The following is an 8,215-nucleotide window of genomic DNA, read 5'->3' on the forward strand; positions in this document are numbered from 1 at the left end:
AAGCCATCAAGCAGTTACAGTCACAACAGCCCACGGGGATGTAACTGTACGACACACAGAGAGAGATGTCACAACAGCCCAGGGGGATGTAACTGTACGACACACGGAGAGAGATGTCACAACAGCCCACGGGGATGTAACTGTACAACACACGGAGAGAGATGTCACAACAGCCCAGGGGGATGTAACTGTACAACACACGGAGAGAGATGTCACAACAGCCCAGGGGGATGTAACTGTACGACACACAGATAGAGATGTCACAACAGCCCACGGGGATGTAAGTATACGACACACGGGCTATTGAACAAGAACAAAGAACATACACTAAGATGACACACATCTGTGAGGTAGGAGGTGAGATAGCGAGGGAGAGAGATGAAAGAGGGAAAGAGAGAGAGGGAGAGAGAGGAGAGAGAGACAGAGAGAGACAGAGAGAGGGAGAGTTGAGAAGAAAGAAGGGGAAAGAGCAAGATGAAACGAATCAAGAATAAATTCTGAGAGGAAAATAAAGATTTACTGAACAAATATGCAAATGCGACATGTGATGGGAGGTGATGGAAGGTGACCGGAGGTGAAGGTAAGGTGACGGGAGACGAGAGGTGAACGGGAGGTGATGTACTGTAGGTAGCCTTTAGGATGTTATCCCTTGTTCCCAAGAGAGAGATGTTCCCATCTACACAGATGTTCCCAAGAGAGAGATGTTCCCAAGAGAGAGATGTTCCCATCTACGCTGATGTTCCCAAGAGAGAGATGTTCCCAAGAGAGAGATGTTCCCATTTACAGTACATGTTATTGGATCTGAGGAAATGTGGCAATTACCTTAATTGACCGAGGGAACAGCAGTTCGTATTCTACAATGTGCCGTTAATTAATGACAGGATCTGCTGAGTTTCCAAAACCACAACTAAAAACCAAGACGCTTGGAAAGACGATATCTGGCCTTCGATTTAAAGAACAGACTAAATAGGGTATGGATATTGCCTGAAGACAGCCTTCAAGATTCAAGTTTTAATGTCACGTGGACAAGTAGAGTGGAATGCTTTTCAATATCAAAGTAGCACTAAAAATAACAAGATAGTACAAAAACACAATAGATATGAATATAAGAAAGAAGAAATAGGAAGAACACGAGAGAGTTAGAAGATACACTATACACAGGGTTAGTTAATACCATACTATATACAGGGTCAGTTAATACCATACTATATACAGGGTCAGTTAATACCATACTATATACAGGGTCAGTTAATACCATACTATATACAGGGTTAGTTAATACCACACTATATACAGGGTCAGTTAATACCATACTATATACAGGGTCAGATTAATACCATACTATATACAGGGTCAGTTAATACCATACTATATACAGGGTCAGTTAATATCATAATATATACAGGGTCAGTTAATACCATACTATATACAGGGTCAGTTAATATCATACTATATACAGGGTCAGTTAATATCATACTATATACAGGGTCAGTTAATACCATACTATATACTGGGTTAGTTAATACCACACTATATACAGGGTCAGTTAATACCATACTATATACAGGGTCAGTTAATATCATACTATATACAGGGTCAGTTAGTACAATACTATATACAGGGTCAGTTAATACCATACTATATACAGGGTCAGTTAATATCATACTATATACAGGGTCAGTTAATACCATACTATATACAGGGTCAGTTAATACCATACTATATACAGGGTCAGTTAATACCATACTATATACAGGGTCAGTTAATACCATACTATATACAGGGTCAGTTAATACCATACTATATACAGGGTCAGTTAGTACCATACTATATACAGGGTCAGTTAGTACAATACTATATACAGGGTCAGTTAATACCACACTATATACAGGGTCAGTTAGTACCATACTATATACAGGGTCAGTTAATACCATACTATATACAGGGTCAGTTAATACCATACTATATACAGGGTCAGTTAATACCATACTATATACAGGGTCAGTTAATACCATACTATATACAGGGTCTGTTAATACCATACCATATACAGGGTCAGTTAAAACCATACTATATACAGGGTCTGTTAATACCATACTATATACAGGGTTAGTTAATACCACACTATATACAGGGTCAGTTAATACCACACTATATACAGGGTCAGTTAATACCACACTATATACAGGGTCAGTTAGTACCATACTATATACAGGGTCAGTTTAATACTATATACAGGGTCAGTTAATACCATACTATATACAGGGTCAGTTAATACCATACTATATACAGGGTCAGTTAGTACCATACAATATACAGGGTCAGTTAGTACCATACTATATACAGGGTCAGTTAATGCCATACTATATACAGGGTCAGTTAATACCATACTATATACAGGGTCAGTTAATACCATACTATATAAAGGGTCAGTTAGTACCATACTATATACAGGGTCAGTTAATACCATACTATATACAGGGTCAGTTAATACCATACTATATACAGGGTCAGTTAATACCATACTATATACAAGGTCAGTTTAATACTGTATACAGGGTCAGTTTAATACTATATACAGGGTCAGTTATTAACATACTATATACAGGGTCAGTTAATACCATACTATATACAGGGTCAGTTTAATACTATATACAGGGTCAGTTAATACCATACTATATACAGGGTCAGTTATTAACATACTATATACAGGGTCAGTTAATGCCATACTATATACAGGGTCAGTTATTAACATACTATATACAGGGTCAGTTAATACCATACTATATACAGGGTCAGTTAATGCCATACTAAATACAGGGTCAGTTAATACCATACTATATACAGGGTCAGTTAATACCATACTATATACAGGGTCAGTTAATACCATACTATATACAGGGTCAGTTAATACCATACTATATACAGGGTCAGTTAATACCATACTATATACAGGGTCAGTTAGTACCATACTATATACAGGGTCAGTTAGTACCATACTATATACAAGGTCAGTTTAATACTGTATACAGGGTCAGTTTAATACTATATACAGGGTCAGTTATTAACATACTATATACAGGGTCAGTTAATACCATACTATATACAGGGTCAGTTATTAACATACTATATACAGGGTCAGTTAATACCATACTATATACAGGGTCAGTTAGTAACATACTATATACAGGGTCAGTTAGTACCATACTATATACAGGGTCAGTTAATACTATATACAGGGTCAGTTAGTACCATACTATATACAGGGTCAGTTAATACCATACTATATACAGGATCAGTTAGTACCATACTATATACAGGGTCAGTTAATACCATACTATATACAGGGTCAGTTAGTACCATACTATATACAGGGTCAGTTAGTACAATACTATATACAGGGTCAGTTAATACCACACTATATACAGGGTCAGTTAGTACCATACTATATACAGGGTCAGTTAATACCACACTATATACAGGGTCAGTTAGTACCATACTATATACAGGGTCAGTTTAATACTATATACAGGGTCAGTTTAATACTATATACAGGGTCAGTTAATACCATACTATATACAGGGTCAGTTAGTACCATACAATATACAGGGTCAGTTAGTACCATACTATATACAGGGTCAGTTAATGCCATACTATATACAGGGTCAGTTAATACCATACTATATACAGGGTCAGTTAATACCATACTATATAAAGGGTCAGTTAGTACCATACTATATACAGGGTCAGTTAATACCATACTATATACAGGGTCAGTTAATACCATACTATATACAGGGTCAGTTAATACCATACTATATACAAGGTCAGTTTAATACTGTATACAGGGTCAGTTTAATACTATATACAGGGTCAGTTATTAACATACTATATACAGGGTCAGTTAATACCATACTATATACAGGGTCAGTTTAATACTATATACAGGGTCAGTTAATACCATACTATATACAGGGTCAGTTATTAACATACTATATACAGGGTCAGTTAATACCATACTATATACAGGGTCAGTTATTAACATACTATATACAGGGTCAGTTAATACCATACTATATACAGGGTCAGTTAATGCCATACTAAATACAGGGTCAGTTAATACCATACTATATACAGGGTCAGTTAATACCATACTATATACAGGGTCAGTTAATACCATACTATATACAGGGTCAGTTAATACCATACTATATACAGGGTCAGTTAATACCATACTATATACAGGGTCAGTTAGTACCATACTATATACAGGGTCAGTTAGTACCATACTATATACAAGGTCAGTTTAATACTGTATACAGGGTCAGTTTAATACTATATACAGGGTCAGTTATTAACATACTATATACAGGGTCAGTTAATACCATACTATATACAGGGTCAGTTATTAACATACTATATACAGGGTCAGTTAATACCATACTATATACAGGGTCAGTTAGTAACATACTATATACAGGGTCAGTTAGTACCATACTATATACAGGGTCAGTTAATACTATATACAGGGTCAGTTAGTACCATACTATATACAGGGTCAGTTAATACCATACTATATACAGGATCAGTTAGTACCATACTATATACAGGGTCAGTTAATACCATACTATATACAGGGTCAGTTAGTACCATACTATATACAGGGTCAGTTAGTACAATACTATATACAGGGTCAGTTAATACCATACTATATACAGGGTCAGTTAATACCATACTATATACAGGGTCTGTTAATACCATACCATATACAGGGTCAGTTAAAACCATACTATATACAGGGTCTGTTAATACCATACTATATACAGGGTTAGTTAATACCACACTATATACAGGGTCAGTTAATACCACACTATATACAGGGTCAGTTAATACCACACTATATACAGGGTCAGTTAGTACCATACTATATACAGGGTCAGTTTAATACTATATACAGGGTCAGTTAATACCATACTATATACAGGGTCAGTTAATACCATACTATATACAGGGTCAGTTAGTACCATACAATATACAGGGTCAGTTAGTACCATACTATATACAGGGTCAGTTAATGCCATACTATATACAGGGTCAGTTAATACCATACTATATACAGGGTCAGTTAATACCATACTATATAAAGGGTCAGTTAGTACCATACTATATACAGGGTCAGTTAATACCATACTATATACAGGGTCAGTTAATACCATACTATATACAGGGTCAGTTAATACCATACTATATACAAGGTCAGTTTAATACTGTATACAGGGTCAGTTTAATACTATATACAGGGTCAGTTATTAACATACTATATACAGGGTCAGTTAATACCATACTATATACAGGGTCAGTTTAATACTATATACAGGGTCAGTTAATACCATACTATATACAGGGTCAGTTATTAACATACTATATACAGGGTCAGTTAATGCCATACTATATACAGGGTCAGTTATTAACATACTATATACAGGGTCAGTTAATACCATACTATATACAGGGTCAGTTAATGCCATACTAAATACAGGGTCAGTTAATACCATACTATATACAGGGTCAGTTAATACCATACTATATACAGGGTCAGTTAATACCATACTATATACAGGGTCAGTTAATACCATACTATATACAGGGTCAGTTAATACCATACTATATACAGGGTCAGTTAGTACCATACTATATACAGGGTCAGTTAGTACCATACTATATACAAGGTCAGTTTAATACTGTATACAGGGTCAGTTTAATACTATATACAGGGTCAGTTATTAACATACTATATACAGGGTCAGTTAATACCATACTATATACAGGGTCAGTTATTAACATACTATATACAGGGTCAGTTAATACCATACTATATACAGGGTCAGTTAGTAACATACTATATACAGGGTCAGTTAGTACCATACTATATACAGGGTCAGTTAATACTATATACAGGGTCAGTTAGTACCATACTATATACAGGGTCAGTTAATACCATACTATATACAGGATCAGTTAGTACCATACTATATACAGGGTCAGTTAATATCATGCTATATACAGGATCAGTTAATACCATACTATATACAGGATCAGTTAATACCATACTATATACAGGGTCAGTTAATACCATACTATATACAGGGTCAGTTAATACCATACTATATACATGGTCACTATATACAGGGTCAGTTAATACCATACTATATACAGGGTCACTATTTACAGGGTCAGTTAATACCATACTATATACAGGGTCACTATATACAGGGTCAGTTAATACCATACTCTATACAGGGTCAGTTAATACCATACTCTATACAGGGTCAGTTAATACCACACTATATACAGGGTCAGTTAGTGCCATACTATATACAGGGTCAGTTAATACCATACTATATACATGGTCAGTTAATACAATACTATATACAGGGTCAGTTAATACCATACTATATACAGGGTCACTATATACAGGGTCAGTTAATACCATACTATATACAGGGTCAGTTAATACCATACTATATACAGGGTCAGTTAGTACCATACTAGATACAGGGTCAGTTAATACCACACTATATACAGGGTCAGATAATACTATACTATATACAGGGTCAGTTAATACCATACTATATACAGGGTCAGTTAGTACCATACTATATACAGGGTCAGTTAATACCATACTATATACAGGGTCACTATATACAGGGTCAGTTAATACCATACTATATACAGGGTCAGTTAATACCATACTATATACAGGGTCAGTTAGTACCATACTAGATACAGGGTCAGTTAATACCACACTATATACAGGGTCAGTTAGTACCATACTATATACAGGGTCAGTTAATACCATACTATATACAGGGTCAGTTAATACCATACTATATACAGGGTCAGTTAATACCATACTATATACAGGGTCAGTTAATACCATACTATATACAGGGTCAGTTAATACAATACTATATACAGGGTCAGTTAATACCATACTATATACAGGGTCAGTGAGTACCATACTAGATACAGGGTCAGTTAATACCACACTATATACAGGGTCAGTTAGTACCATACTATATACAGGGTCAGTTAATACCATACTATATACAGGGTCACTATATACAGGGTCAGTTAATATCATACTATATACAGGGTCAGTTAATACCATACTATATACAGGGTCAGTTAGTACCATACTAGATACAGGGTCAGTTAATACCACACTATATACAGGGTCAGTTAATACCATACTATATACAGGGTCAGTTCAATACCATGCTATATACAGGGTCAGTTAATACCATACTATATACAGGGTCAGTTAATACCATACTATATACAGGGTCACTATATACAGGGTCAGTTAATACAATACTATATACAGGGTCACTATATACAGGGTCAGTTAATACCATACTCTATACAGGGTCAGTTAATACCATACTATATACAGGGTCAGTTAATACAATACTATATACAGGGTCAGTTAATACCATACTCTATACAGGGTCAGTTAATACCATACTATATACAGGGTCAGTTAATACAATACTATATACAGAGTCAGTTAATACCATACTATATACAGGGTCAGTTAATACCATACTATATACAGGGTCAGTTAATACCATACTATATACAGGGTCAGTTAATACCATACTATATACAGGGTCACTATATACAGGGTCAGTTAATACAATACTATATACAGGGTCAGTTAATACCATACTCTATACAGGGTAATTTAATACCATACTATATACAGGGTCAGTTAATACAATACTATATACAGGGTCAGTTAATACCATACTCTATACAGGGTCAGCTAATACCATACTATATACAGGGTCAGTTAATACCATACTATATACAGGGTCAGTTAGTACCATACTATATACAGGGTCAGTTAATACCATACTATATACAGGGTCAGTTAATACCATACTATATACAGGGTCATACTCTATACAGGGTCAGTTAATACCATACTATATACAGGGTCAGTTAATGCCATACTATATACAGGGTCAGTTAATACCACACTATATACAGGGTCAGTTAATACCATACTATATACATGGTCACTATATACAGGGTCAGTTAATACCATACTATATACAGGGTCAGTTAATACCATACTATATACAGGGTCAGTTAATACCACACTATATACAGGGTCAGTTAATACCATACTATATACAGGGTCAGTTAA

The sequence above is a fragment of the Oncorhynchus clarkii genome, chromosome 9 (genome assembly GCF_045791955.1).
Source record: "Oncorhynchus clarkii lewisi isolate Uvic-CL-2024 chromosome 9, UVic_Ocla_1.0, whole genome shotgun sequence".
Lineage (NCBI taxonomy): Eukaryota > Metazoa > Chordata > Actinopteri > Salmoniformes > Salmonidae > Oncorhynchus > Oncorhynchus clarkii.